At 33.7% G+C, this 15,814-nt stretch overlaps 1 pseudogene; it reads right to left on the bottom strand.

Moving 5' to 3' along the window:
* Positions 1 to 13,537: 13,537 nt before the first annotated feature.
* LOC105749645 lies at positions 13,538 to 15,572 on the bottom strand (annotated as a pseudogene).
* Between the last annotated feature and the right edge of the window lie 242 nt (positions 15,573 to 15,814).

Here is a 15,814-nt window from a genome sequence, read left to right as displayed (position 1 = left end):
TGGTTATTTGGAGTTTTCTTTTTGGGCAGAATGAAATTATCTCAGGGGTAACTCTCATGTTTTGCTGCCTTATATTGTCTCAGTGTAAAACTAAATGTAAGTAATGGCATACTTTCTTAATGGCCCACTATCCCAAATGCCCTCCTAACCCTTCAGCAGAGCTGGTCGTAGTTGACAAATATGACAGGCAGAGTTAGCTAACCCCTTGGCCAGCAATATTCTCATCTTTAATCCATCACAGGCATCAAAAAATAATGAGATCTCTTGAAACTGTGCCAAGAATGAGCTCATGTGACACAGAAATGATAAATTAACTCAACCACTTAGACAGAAGCAGGCAGCTAGTGGATGAGAATGTGCAGGTGATTTCACAGCTTGGGGCAGTGGGATGTGTGTGAAAAAAAAAGGCTGAAATGTGACCATCTTATCTAAATGGTCTCTAGCCACCAAATCAAGCCCATTTCCATTTCTAATTCTGGTCCAGTCATTCTGTATTTTATTTCTTCATGAGTTGCATAGAAATGTAACTCTACCATCATCCTGCTGGGAAAACTGATAAGACAGACAATCAAGCCAACTGAATGTTACATTATTGCTGCTCTAACACCATGATAACACTTCCATAGCCCAACAGGATATGTGTTATAACAGGAAAATGGGAAGATTGGTTTTGTATTTAAAAGGGGGGAGGGAGTGGGGATGGGGAATAAGCTAAGGTTAAAGATTGCTCTAAGGGGATATGGAATTATTTCATCCCTGAAAGGAAATAAGGGCTAGACAGGAATAAGGGAGGAAAACCACATCTTCTTTGGTCGTTGGAGACAGTAATCCTTCTTTTGCTCTGGTTAATGATTTTCATGATATTCTTTTAACTCCTTTTCAAAGAAAAGATCGCACTAGGATTTTATTACTAACAAAGGCCAACTCGGGGAGGGAAAGAGTGGTGAAAAATGTTTTAGTTTTTTTTTTTTTTAAATTAACATTAAGTTTCACTTCTAAGAAAATAATCTAAAATAAAAATTATATGTCAGTCAAAGATTTATTAGCACCTATTATGTACCAGGCATTGGGCTATGCTGTGGAGATACAATGGAAGGCAAAAAAAAAAAAAAAATTGGTTTCACTCTCAAAGAACTTCTAGTCTTGTGGGAGAGACAACATGCAAACAACTATGCACAAATAAGATATATATACAGGATACATTGGATATAATAGAAAAAGGGAGATACAGATTGGGGAAAATTTCTTATAGAATGTTGGAATTTAGCTGAAAATTGAAGGAAACCAGGAGGTCAGGATGAGGAAATGAGGAAGAAGAGATTTCAGTCATGGAAAACAGCTAGTAATTATTATTATTTTTTTGCTTCTTTATTCTGGGATATTTTATTATTAATTATGAGACTAAATGTTTTTTTCATCAACATTACTAAAAACAGAAAAGTTCTCCTTCATTTGCAAATCAAAGAAAAATAGGCTTTCATCAGATTGCTTATTTTTTAAACTAATGTATAGGCAGTTTCCTCCTAGAAGATATGGAAAATAGTACAAACTTTGTTGTAATACATATTACTTATTTTAGTAGGTTAAAACTCAAATTGGGATAGCTAAGTAACCCAATAGATAAAGCACTAACCTAAAATTAGGAAAACTCGTCTTTGTGAATTTAAATCTGGCCTCAGACACTGTGTCACCCTGGGTAAGTCACTTAACTGTTTGCATCAGTTTCCTCATGGCAAGCTACTTTAGTATCTTTGCCAAGAAAACTCCAAATGGGATCATGATGAATTGGACAATTAAACAATAGCAACAAAAGCTATTGATGAGTTGAAACAAACAATAACAACAAAAGCTACTATTTCTACTGAGTCCTTGGTGAAGCCCCTATGCATTTTTAAAACTCAGAGTACCCTCTCAAACACAAAGTCTGAGTAAAATTAGAGTGTGTAGGAGAAATTAAAAAGAGAGGAACAGAAAGGTACTTCATTTTGCAGGATAAGAAAGATGTCTGAATATTTCTATTACTTGAGATTTTCACCTTTAATTATATTTGCTTTCATATGTATCTATAACCAACTCCACAATTTGTATTTGAGTTCCCTCAGACAAAGTATCCTTCATTCAAAGTACTCCGTGGATTTGCATCTTCTCTAAAATAAAAGACAATCTTCCTTAAGAGATTTACTTAATGTAAATCATGATGCACATGAACTAGAAGGGAAATTATTTTCTCAATAATGGCCAAATAAATGCAACATAGATTGTGAATGATCAAACACATCAAATATTAAAGGAAATTTCTATCCCAGTAGCAGCATTCAAACCTATCAGATATGTCCCATAAAATAAAATAGAATCTTTAATAAATTCCTGAAAATGTAAAACATAATTCTTCCTGGGGAAAAAAATGACAATGAATTAATGATATTTATTTTTGCCCTGGGCTAAAAAGATCTTGCCTTGAGACAAAGTCATACGGACTTTCTAGAGTTGAATGGACAAAACTCATCCTCTGTGGAGCAGAAAATGAGTCTTTTCTCCATCATAAAAGACAGGATGCTACTATTGCTATTCTATTCTATCTTGCAGAAGGTAACACAGACAGGATAGGGAGAGAGTCCTAATTCCCAATCCAGTCTAAGTAAGAGAAAAGAAAAGTGCAGAAGCCACAAACTCTTCTTCTCATGGCTAGCTAAAATTAAGAGATAACTATAAGGAAACCTCTAGAAGATTCCGAACTTAAAGTCTTGCTTATAATTAACTCCAATTTAAATCAGGTAATATTGACAAGAATCCCCTTTTTAAAAACCAAGAAAGTTCCTCCCTTAGGAGACATGATACCTTCTTTCCTACATTCTAAGCTCTGACAATGAAGGAGACAGTTTTTAATTAAGGGAATCAAGGGTATCTTACTCTATTAAAGAACATAAAGCTTCCTCCTCAACTCATTCAACATGACTCTTCGAGGAATTGAGGATACAGAAACTTCAAATGGCCTGAAGTCACATAATGTTTGGAGGCATAGATTGTCTGGTACTCTGCTGGTAAACTGCTGTCATCAGTTCTGCTGATTTTTCCATCACCAGCTGTTCTTAAGTTATTTTGCTAAGAAAGGATAGAAATGCTTATGATAATTTGAACAAATCTTTGTCCAGTTATTTATACTCCTAAGATTTTCTACTTATTCCAAAATATCTATTCCTCTGAACAAGCAAAATAAAGAATATAGTTATCCTTTTCATATCACGTAAGTTAGGGGCACAGAGTCCTACAATCTAGAAAATACAAGTAAAAATTGTTGGACTTCCTTCATACCAGAGAGGTCTAAATTATCATGGCATTAAAAAATAAACTATATTGATATATACTACTACACATATATGTTATGCACTTCTGAGTTTCTAAACTTTTTGTATCATCTACTGGCCTCTGTGTGTCATCTGCAGCTTCCATAAAAATCCCCCAAAATTCCCATTTAATTTCTTATGCCCAGCAGTAGTATATTGGAACCATGATGGGGAAAGTCATAATGTGGAAGGGATAAGTGTAGTTTAATTTTCTCAATAGTTTTCCCTCAAATTTCCATTTTGTTCCTCTTACCATTCTTTATCTGGGTCTCTCTAGAAAGCACTTCACTAAATTTCACTACTACTAATAATCTCCAAGTTCTTATTTTTATCACATTTAATTGGAGATAATTTCTTAATATCTAATAATAGATAATAATGTAAATTTCCTAAGGATACTGATTATTTGATTTCTGAAAAATTGGGGATTTTTTCCTTCTATTTATGGCCATAAATTAGATGAAACTAGTGATTTGTTATTTTTTTTACGTGCCAACATATATTTGTCAGTAAATTTGCCAAATGACAGCAATAAATGATTTAGCTCCTCTTGAATGGGATCAGAGATTCAACTGGATTCATTTCCTTGATTTCTAGGGTTGTTGTATTCATACCATGTTGGCTAGAGCAAGCAATTAGAGTCATCTTATCATCTACAAGTTAGTAGATTTCTGAGTTTGTCTTTAAAATATTTTTCCACCTATCCCCTTCATCCATTATAAATAGGGCTTCCTCAGTCTACCTCACCACCACTTGCTTTTCATTGGAATGTATCATCATACTCCCTCTTTTCCATCAGACCATGGCCATCAGACCATCAAAATGGATATAATTTAGCCATAAATCAAAACCCATATCAGCCATTTGCAAAATTCCGTCTATCCACCACCCCCTGTCATGCAATCATTTCATGGTTGTAGCAGATGTGTCTATCTGAAGTGGTAAAAGTAAGAAACTGAATCTATCATCTTTTATGGATAGAGTAAATAAAGGAATAACAGGCATAGATCAGTTGAGAATTAACCTGTAGATCTCATTACACTATCTTCTCTCCAAACTTAGCCTTATTTTTTCTTTGGGTGGTGGTAGGGCACCTCATACTTTCAGTCACCTCAGTTCATAACCTTGTTATTACTCTCAGCTTCTTACTTCCACTTATTTCACATACTAATCAGTTGCTAAATCTTTTCATTTCTATCTCCATAATATCACTTGTATCTATTCTCTTCTCTATACTTATATAGCCTCTGTCCTACTTCAGGTCTTTACTCATCTCACTCTCCTCCAAATTATTCTCTAGTTAACTACCAATGTTTTTCTTTTTTTAAAAAAAGTATATATTTTAAAATATATTTTAATACATAAAAGCCAAAAAAGAACACTTCCACCTTCAGAGCACAATTTATAAAGAAGAGTAGCTTTAAAATATTGAATTTATATTTCACTACTTTAAAAAACTATATACATATACTCATAGTTTTCAAAGGCATTCTTCTTTCTTTGCTTCCTTCTATATTATCTTTTATTCTCTGTACACTTTTAATATTTTTTTTACTTTTTCCCATTAATGATTTTCCTGTATGTTATTGTCATCATTCAATTGTTTCAATTGCATCTGACTCTTTGTGGTTTTCTTGGCAAAGATACTGAAGTGGTTTGCTATTTTCTTCTCCAGTTCATTTTACATATAAGGAAACTTAGGCAAATAGCATTAAATGACTTGCCCAGGGTCACACAGATTGTATGTATCTGCAGTCAGATTTGAATTCTGGTCTTCTTGACTCCATATCTGGCTCATTATTTAATGAGCTACCTTACTGTCCTCATTTTCCTACATATTAATGTTTAAATACTATAGTCATCACAAAGCCCCCACCATCACACAAAAAAAAAAAAATCAGAAGCTGTCATATTCAAAACACAGAATCTTCAAATCAAGTGGAGCAATATGGCAGCCATGAACAATATTAATTTTAAATAAATGAATGGCTAGATGGATGGACGAAAAAACAATGAACAAAAAGCACTAAAGGCTTACTATGTGCCAAGCACTATTCTAAAGATCAGGGATACAAATAAAATAGCAAGTTAGATACTGCCTTCCAGAAGCTTAAATTCTAATGAGGAGACAAGAGATAAATAGTGATCATAAAAGATGTTTAGCTTTAAACCCATAGTGGGACCCATAGGGGACTTCAATTATATGCCCTTTCTAGAAGCTATGGTTGTATTGATTCCTGTTCTCAAACCTTTCCAATAAAACAAATTTTGCCTCAACTGTGAAAGGCTAAGCATTAATTAGAAATATATAAAAATCTTAAGTTAATCAGAGAGCCTATCCAACCTCTGACCCAATGTTAAGAATTTTCCTAAGTAGGAGTTTGGCATGATTTTTATTAAATTTTAATTTTTTGGATTTTGTCTAAATATTTTATCTAAAATGAAATCTGAAAAGCTGGGAAAGAGGGAGCTACCAGAATCTTAGGGGCCATTATATTCTCTGATGGCTTAAATTGAACTAATTATTGTAACACTGTTAAATAGTAATAAGAATTTCAGTATGATAAAAAAGCAAGGCAGACAAAAAATGAAATAGAAAACTTGCACATTATACTTTTATATCAAAGAATATGGATACCTTCTTTGAAAAAGTGGAAGTCATCAAAATAGAACAAGATTCATAATTATTGGCTTGAATGTTTCATGGTGACACAGGAATTACTCGAAAGTAATTATCAGATTTCTCTCAATTATAAACTTCTCCCTATCTTATTAGAAGGAGAAGCACATGTATTACTAAAATACTGCATTGTGACTGTGCAGAACATAGGTTATTTGCATGTTTATGTACAATATACAAAAAATTACAGGTTGTGGCACTAAAAAAAATACACACATACATATGGGTATATGTAGTTATGTATGTATGTCTGAATGTTTGTTGTGTTTCATATGTTTACTCCAGAATTTGAATTCAAATTAAAAGGCTGTATGCCAATAATTTGACTTACTTAAATAGACTCACAACCAAAGTCCATGGATACCCAAGAGGCATATGGATAGATTTTTCAAGATTCAATGACATTGAGTGGGGGGAAAATTTATATCTTTATTTTCACTAACTTCTAATTGAAATTTAGTTTCAGTAGCAGCATTTCTTTATTGAAGTTCTCACAAAACTCACTCTGAACACAATTTTCTCAGCTGCTCTTCTGAGGTCTGCTAATCTCAGAAGTTCAAGTCTATAGTTTCATGATTAGAACTCTTTTGAGTTCATGGTTGGCTCTCTTCTCTACTTCCAAGAGTCAAGCTACAAGAAATCACATCTGACCTTGAGCGATTGACTGTTTATATCTATATCTGCCTGGAATTTATATTTCTGTTTTATCAACTGAGCCTCAAATACAACTCTTAAACTGTTGGATAGAATGTTTCCATCTGGAAAAATATCTCTATTACTACAAGGGATAGCTGATGTTCCAGAAAGAGGGGAAGAAGAAAAAAATCCCCACTCTAGAAAATGAAGGGTTTCATTATTCCATGACAATTGTCTCTCTTTTTAAATTATCCCAATTGCTGAACTGCCCAGATGGCTCCAAGGCTAAAGAATATAAAGCTCCTAGGTTAGCCACTAACTTCTTTAGCTGCTCAGGCAAGTTACCTTGAATTCCATCCATGGGACATTGGATGTTAACATTTTATTACCATATTAATACTTCATATCAATTATTATATTCTGTGACTATATTAACTTAATTTTAGTTGGGGGTATTGGAATCCAAATCCCCTCCTACACACTCCCACATATACACACACAATCTGTTAACAAAAACAAACTGTCATTGATTCATTATTGAACAATCTATCCAAAGTAGTTATCATTTCTGTAATGTTCTGTCTAGCTTTCTGGAGGGCCTTCGGACCAGCCTTGGTCTCAGCAGAATAATCACCAGGAGAATAGTCAGGGATAAAGTTCAAAATCTTTATTATCTTTTTCGGTCTCCCAGTCTGCATCAGCAGCCTTAGTCAGCCAGCCAATCAGCAGTCTGCACATCTCAATGTAATGTCCTGCTTTCTAGAGCCCTCAAGTTGGAATGACAAAATGTACCATTGCTTTCTAGAGCCCCCACATCAGGGTGAATTAAAATATAGTGTCCAGATTAGCTCTCTGGAAGATCTCGGGACCAGTCTGAGGCCTTGGTCTTAGTGGAGAAGTGATGAAAATAGGAGAGCCACCATGAGGCTGGTCAAGTCTTCTCTTCTGTGGCTGAATTTGACCCCAGTTTATATACTCTATTACAATTAAATCAATTAATCATACTGAGTATTAGCCAATCATATCAGTAGGGAACCAATTATCTCATCAATTCCACTGAGTTAATATCTTGCTGTAGGATTAAATCAATCATACTGAGCCTTAAGTATTACCTTTTCAGAGTTCCTGCCCTCTACACATTTCTCTGAGAAATGATAAAAGATTGACCATATATAAGCATCATTGTTTTATTCAAATGAAAACAAAAATGGTTTATTCCCATATGTACCCCATGAAACAATTAAGATGCAAGAGTGGAAATAAAAAGTTTTCCATTAATGTCATCCATATAAACTCAACCATTAATATATTGACAAACAAGCATAAAAACATATTATTGAATGATAAGGATTTTTTTAATAGAAAGATTTGTGATGGTTATTCAGCACCAGGTCATTGTCACTAGAAATCATAGACAGATTATTATTTGGAACCCTTATTTAAAGCTAACCTAGGAGCTTTATATTCTTTAGCCTTGGAGCCATATCCATACTTGGATAATTTATGGGTTCCATATTTGGAACCATATCTCATCAATGAAGATTATGGAAAGAAACAGAACTGGGCAGCAAAAATGTAGCATTTATCAAAAACTTGGCAAGATATGACTTGGTGGCTAGTATTATACAGGTTAGGGACTCCCAAATTACAAAAATGCTACTTCAAATACAAGCCTCAAAATAACTGAAGCACTAACATAACCTCAATTATTGCCTATAATTACACTAACTGGCCTGGGGTCTACTTCAGAAAGGAAAAAAAAAGTACTCTGTACTCTGTGCAGCTAATTTTGTCCTCAAATCACATATGCTTCTGGCCCAGCCCTACAATCTTCATAAATGGGGAAGATCATTGTGGAGAAGGAGAGAATCTTCCTCATCATCGCCAGTAAAAATTGCTGACCAACTACCAACCAAAGGCACAGGACCCTTGAGAATAGCAACCCATCTCAGATCACCATTCTCACTTTGAACACAATCTTGAAATCTTCACCTAGAGAAGCAACAGCAATAGAGAAGGAGCTAGACATTTCCCAATCATTGTGAACCAACTTCCACTCAAAGGAAAGATATGCTTAGCATGTAGAGGACATACAGTATCATGAAGCTTAATATTTTGATTAGGATTCTGTAGTCTTCATTGTTCAACTATGGCTCTTATCCAGTATTATGTGCCAGAAGACCTTCGCTGTACACACTGAGTGGATAACTGAGAAAATTTTGCAGAAGTTCAAGATGAAGTCTTTTTTGCATAATCTTGGAACTATTTTTACTTATTGTTATTTTAAACTATTGTTATTATTGTTAAATCATTAACATTTGTTATCTCCTAAATGCTGACAAGCATGAAATCAATATTTGGCCAATTAGGAGAGAAGTCAACTGCAACTGTTTAAAAACATCATTTGACTTCATGTCAACTTAACTTCATGTCACTGGGAATTTGCCATCCATGATAGTCTTAGTATTAACAAGATTCCAGAGTGAACAAATTTGACACTGCTTGACTTTGGAAGTGTCTCTCTCTCTCTCTTTTTTTTTTTTTTTTTTTAATCTCTATATCATGGACTTGAGGACAAAACACCCAATTAGCCACTGGTATATACTCAAGAATAAATAATCAAAGAAAGATATGAGATTTTAGGTAAGTAAAAGACTGAGGGCAGAAAGACTCACATTTAGTTTTTATACCAATATTTCTTCATGAGAGAATTGACTTGGTCATGTGGAAAAAACCTGACTGAAGATGTGAGGTGCTCATGACTGAGAGTTGGGAATGTTGGCTCTGAGACAGACTTATGGGGATACAAGTTTTCTTAAACAAAAGTTGACACATGTTACCATCACACTATGCACAATCATTTCTTTTCTTGGATGAGAGAGAAGAAGAGAGATCATTTTATTTAGATGATTCAAAACAGTTTGCTAACAATCTCTAAACCATGAAATTTATTTGTGATTAAAAAGAAATTATAACTTATCTATCCTGATTAGAACGTTAGACCAAATCAAGTTAAATGGTTTATATATCTGCTTATTGGGGCAGTTAGATGGCATAGTGAATAAAGTGTAGGGCCAAGAATCAAGAAAACTCATTATCCTGAGTTGAAATCTGGCCTCAGGCACTAACTAGCTGTGTGACCCTGGGGCAAGTCACCCAACACTGTTTGCCTCAGTCTCCTCATCTGTAAAATGTGCTAGAGAAGGAAAAGGCAAGTCATTCCATCATCTTTGCAAAACAAAACAAAACAAAACAAAACAAAATCAAATCCTAATGGGGTCATGAAGAATCAGAACCAATTGAAAAAACTGAACAATAAAATATTTGCTTAATTATTCATGAAATTACATTCAGCCTTTTGTTGAAAAATGTTTTTTTCTTCCCAAAAGAATTTTATAACCTGCAAAGTCTTTATATAGAGAGATAATTATTGTTATTATTATTTCCTTAACTATTTGATGGGGAATCAGCAATAACAGGCATATGATAAAACACAACCTATTTAGTGGAAAACATTGAACAACGTAAATTTTAATCAGTAAAGAATATTCATATTAAGCATACTCAGATTTCACAAGAACTTTATAGTTTTGAGCCTGATTTTTTTGGGAAAAGATAAAAAAAATGTTCAAATAATACTAGGGCCTTAAAATATTTAATTGCTTATGCAGACATTATCCAAAGAAAACTAAAATTTCTTTTTCCTGATGTCAACAATCTGTTCACCTCATGTGGATTATAGCATAATGATTTTATTTTCCCTGTTATTTTTAGCTTCTTACTTAAATGAATCTTCAGTCCGTAGACAGCATTTATTCTCCTACTTCAGAGGTAGCAGCAGCTGTTGTGTTTTCAGTCAAGAAGAAAATAAGTACTGCATTTCGATTTGTTTGACAAAATTAGCGTTTGTGCCTTTGGACAAAATGAACATGCCATTACCCATCATTTCAAAAGTATCCCCTGAGTGCTTTCATCTCTGTCTGGCTAGTTCGCTTGACATCTGCTTCTTTGTCTTGCAAGGCAATTCTTGGAGTGGTATTAAATCGGATTAAAATATTCCAATTATTTTTCTGGATGCAAATTGCTTCAAGTTCTATGGTTTAATTTTTAGGTGAAACCCATGAAATTGAGTGATCGTGGCTTCGGTCCCTAGCTGATTCATATATATCCTTGTCTTTTCTACTATGGTCACTTTCAACTGGCATTAGTTTTGTATGAATTGTAGCTGGCATGAAAAGGGACACTTTTATTCTATAGTACTGACTAAAATTATGCCTATTGTGAGAGGTGGTTTTTTCTCTTATTGTGAGAGAAGAACCACTTATAAATATTTAATTCATCTTAATTTTTCTTTTCAATTTTAAGGATGCACTATCAATTCAAGAAAAGATGTGTCAATTATTGGTTAATTCTCTTGAGAAATACCCCAGGCTCTAGTATGATTATTTTGGTAAATTTATATAATTTTGAATACATTATAAGGATGCTAAATCTCCATATTATGCCCAATGTTCACTTATCAATTCACAATTTTTCATTTAAGAACTCTGACTGATGTGATAACTATAGCTTCATGTCAAATTATTGCAGTTTCTGATTTCTGTACACATCAGAAGTTGAGAAGACAGATTTTCAAAACTCAGAATATTTAAATATCCAAATCAGCTAGAGTAAATTAACTCAGAATGGTATCTAGAAGGAAAAAGATAGAAGCTTGTGGACAATGGGTTTAAATCTGCATTGACCAAAGAAATTACAATATGGTCCTTGTGTAAAATGATTCAGTAGTGAAAAAATCTGTTCCTAGGGATTTTTCCCTCCCAGAAGCTTCCCTTCCTCCACTCAATTCTAAAGTCCTCCCTTTTTAGGCCCAATGACCTCAAAATCTTCATCTGCTCAAATATGTGCTCCTTAATTAATATTAGATTCACTTCGTGCTATTTAGGACCACCCAATTTATTTGCTAGAAACACAAATTCCCATTCACAGAATGCTACCCATCTATATTTAATACATGCAAGATTAGATTCTTAGAGCTTTCCAAGGTGTCAAATTAATATTACAGACACATATATGCTAATGCGTCAATGCCAGAAGGCTTCCCCTCTACTCCCAAGAATTATATATGTATTTTAACATAGATTTCAGGAAACAATAGCTGTTATTTTCTTTTACAAACCAGACGAATGACCTCAAACTTGGGAATTTTAGAATCAATAGTGAGAATATATGGTATTGTAGAATTCAGGAACAGAATTATGGTTTTGAGCATATCTCTGATATGCAGGCTGATACCTTCTTTTCCTATGCTTACAGTCAGCTTTTCTCAATAGAAGGATAAAGAGCAGGGAAGATAAGTGCTAAATTGCAAACAAATGCCCCAAGAAGGAAAGATTTCCTATTTCTTCATTCCTAACACAATCCTAATTTAGCCCCAATTACCTCTTATCTGGACTATTTAGATAGTTTTCTAATTGATCTGCTTTCTTAAAGTCTCTCTTAATTCTAATTCATCTCAATACACAGGTATTTTTTGTTTGTTTGTTTGGCAGGTGAATAGAGAAAAGAGGAAATCAGAATAACCTTATGACTAATATTTCTCTAACACTAGGTGAGAGAAGGCAAAGTAAAGGAATGGGAGCTCCTTAAGAAAATCAGATGGAAGGAGATGGAAGACTAGCAGCTTATGACCCCCTTGATTCTGTTCACTTATCCTGAGTCTTCTCAGTGGTACCTGGACAGTGTTCCCATTGATTTGATGGGATTAACTTCTTGAATGATTAGGAGTTTGTTGCATGATGCAGGATAAAATTGCCATTAGTGTCAGTATTCCATGACTGTTATTAATCTAAGAAAATATATGTTACCAGCATAAGTAAAATAAAAATTAACCATTTAATTAGTTAATTAATCATTAATAAGCACATCCATTCAGCACCTAGAGAAATAATTTTTCCATAAAAATTATATTTTAAACAATATATCTGAATAATTAAAGAAATGATATCTACTGGTATAAGAAATTTTCTGAACAAAATTTTAGATATTTCCTTAAAAAATAGGTATATACAATTGTTAGCATTACAATGTGTCATCTTCTTTATTAGACAATTAGAGTGACTTTTCATGTAAGAGGGATTCTATAAGTGGCATATGATTTTATTCTCAGAAATATGTCACATATAAATAAAAAAATAGAAATTTATAAACACGATGTTCAGTTCAGATTCTTATTTATGTAAGATGAATTATAAAAAATGAGTAAAAACCTTCTTGAACACTCATATCCTTAAAAAATCTTATTTCTTAAATGGAAATTAGACATTGATTTCTATGATCTCAAATGGCAATGACAATTCCCTTTTCCCCACATAAATGTAAACCTAACTAGACAATTTTTCCAGAAACAAAATCACATTGACTAAAGATTACTGTGCAGCCTAGAGACCATTGAAATGGCAGTCAGTAAGCTCTCAGTTATGGTCCTGGTTCTGTTACTGACTTACTCTGTGGCTTTCTCTTAGTCATTGCATGTGCCTGAATCTTAGTTTCTATAACCATCAAAGATTTTCAGCTTGAATAATCTATGATACCAAAAAATCTTTTGAGATATGATGTGATGTGATTTTTGTCTTCTAAAAATTCAGATTTTCATGTTGGGTTTTCTTAGATGCACATCTGCTTATCATGTCCTTGAATATTTTATGTATGTTTGGTTTTCAATTCATATTTATATTCACATAAAGAATTATTTTGATTTTTAAAATATGGAAAACCAACCCATTAATTGGTTTTTACTTTTCCTAATTTGTATCAAATTTAATTGGCTACCTTGGAACAATAAGACACCAAAAGTTGATGAAGGATGAAGACCTAGTTAAACATACTTCATATTGCTTTTGGTTTCCCATTTTTTTCTTTGCATTAAAACTTCATGCAAGTTTCTTTTTCTTCAAGCCTCCTGTGAAGTTTTAGCATGTCTTTTTAGCTTTTATAAATCTGCAGCAAGCAATAGCTTTGACAATTTTTATCCCAGGTTCCTAAATAGCTAACATACTTTGTTCTATAGTCTTTTTAATATTCCCTTCACTCACAGATTTGTTGATATGCATTTCAAGGTTTGACTTCAGAAGAGGTCTATTAATTATGAAGAGTTCAATCTTATTCATTCCAAAATAATGAGTAAGCTCCTTTCATTTGGTTTTATTTGAAGATTGTTGACTATGAGATTCTTCTTTATTCTTCAGTTTACTCTTTCTGAGATGTTTATTTTTCCCCCTTGTTTATAAAATTAAGACTCAGTTCGGAATACTTTTTATGGAATTCTTTAAAATTATCATACATATTTAGGGGAAATCCAGATGGACACTTTTGATCATCAATTTTTGCTTTTGTCTCTGCCCCATCATTATCAAAACCAGAAAATTCAACTTCTTCAATCACATATCTCATTTATCTTCCTTTGAACTAAGCTACAAAATTTTCAATATGATCTTATCTTTAGAATTCAATTCAATGTCACTTTCATTCATCACAGGAGATAACAGTCTATTCTATGTCTTCTTTTTTTGAATGCTTTGTGTGTTCCAGTGGCCATTTTTGAACTCCCTCAGTTCAGGTTGAAAAAGGACATCACTGTCTGATATCTTATCTTTCCAGATAATCTTTAGAAATATCTTCCTAAGACAATTTAAATTAAAAGTTCAATTTTCTAACATGACACTGGTAGACTGTCCAAGTTTTACAGGTATACAACTGTATACAACTGTGTAGGCCTTCAATTTGGTATGCAGCCTAATATTTCTTTTCTCCAAAAAAAATGGAGAATTGTTTCAGAGCCTCCCAAATATTAAGCTAGGCAATGTGTCATTAACTTCATCTATGTGTACATTCCTGGAAATTATATTACCAAAGTAAATAAACTTATCCACAGCATCCAATATTTCTCCATTTATGGTAACCAAGGTTCCACATATGGATGGTACAATGTTAGTTGGTAGAGAACCTCTATTTCCTTTTTCTAGCCAAAATTAGTACAAGTGGGAGAGAATCAATGCATACTTTGTTGCATCTCAGCCATACAGACTGCATTGAGTTCTCAATCATCTGCAAACAAAAAGTTGAACAGCAACTCTCCTTAACTTTAGTCTTGGCTTGTAGCCTTTACAAGTTAAATAATTTACCATCAGTATGATAGCTGACCTTAATACTGTTTTTGTCTTTGTTGATAGCATCCAATAAACTGTTGAAAACATCATGCTGAAACTCATGGAAGTGTTATGCCATAGTCTCCTTGAGGTTGTCCTACCTCAGTTGCTCTGCCCCAAAAACCCAGGTTATAATCATTCCCTCTTAATGTTTGATGAGATAAAGGTCTTGTATGTTTAGGCTATAATCACTCCTTCTTAATGTTTGACAGGATAAAGGTCTATCTATTTTGGACATCATTAGAATATCAGTAACTTCTCCAGGACCTCCCTCTATTATGTTATTCTAGGTGCCTCCCCTCACTGGGTTATCCCCATCCAGGCACCTCCCCCGTTATGTCATTGATCTTGTAGTCCTATAAAAAATCTTATTGTCCCAATACTCAGGGCTGGATACTTTGAGATGAGAGTCCTATCCAGTCAATTGATTTACTCTCCAATAAATTAATAATCAAATTGTTCTCTAATCTCTATCCTGCCTCAGTTTCTCCGGCATTACAGAAACAAGGACACAGCCTTATTTCACTCCATTGATAATTGGGAAAGCATGAGAACATTGTCCATTATCCAGAACTCAGGAAAGCATGCAGTCATGAAACTGATATAATTACTGATGAAACTTTCCATAGAAAGAAATTTTGCCATGATCTTCAACAAGCCTTCACAGTTGACAGTATCAAAGGCCTTGGTCAGATTAACAAACATTGTGTACAGAGGTCTGTTTTGCTTCTGACATTTCACTTGGAGTTGTCAGGCAGCAAATATCATATTAACCATTTCTTGGTCTTATGTAAAGCCACACTGGCTCTTCAGTCTTTGACCAAATTCCAGGTGAAGAATCACCTTATAAGGAGAACTCTGGCAAAAATCTCATTGTTAATGATTTTTGTTTGTTCAGTCATATTGTTTATTGACTACAAAACAAAACAAAACATGGCTTTAATTGA

Source organism: Sarcophilus harrisii, chromosome 1 (genome assembly GCF_902635505.1).
Source record: "Sarcophilus harrisii chromosome 1, mSarHar1.11, whole genome shotgun sequence".
Classification (NCBI taxonomy): Eukaryota; Metazoa; Chordata; class Mammalia; order Dasyuromorphia; family Dasyuridae; genus Sarcophilus; species Sarcophilus harrisii.
The sequence above is the reverse complement of the archived record's forward strand: the minus strand, read 5'-3'. Positions and strand labels throughout refer to the sequence as shown.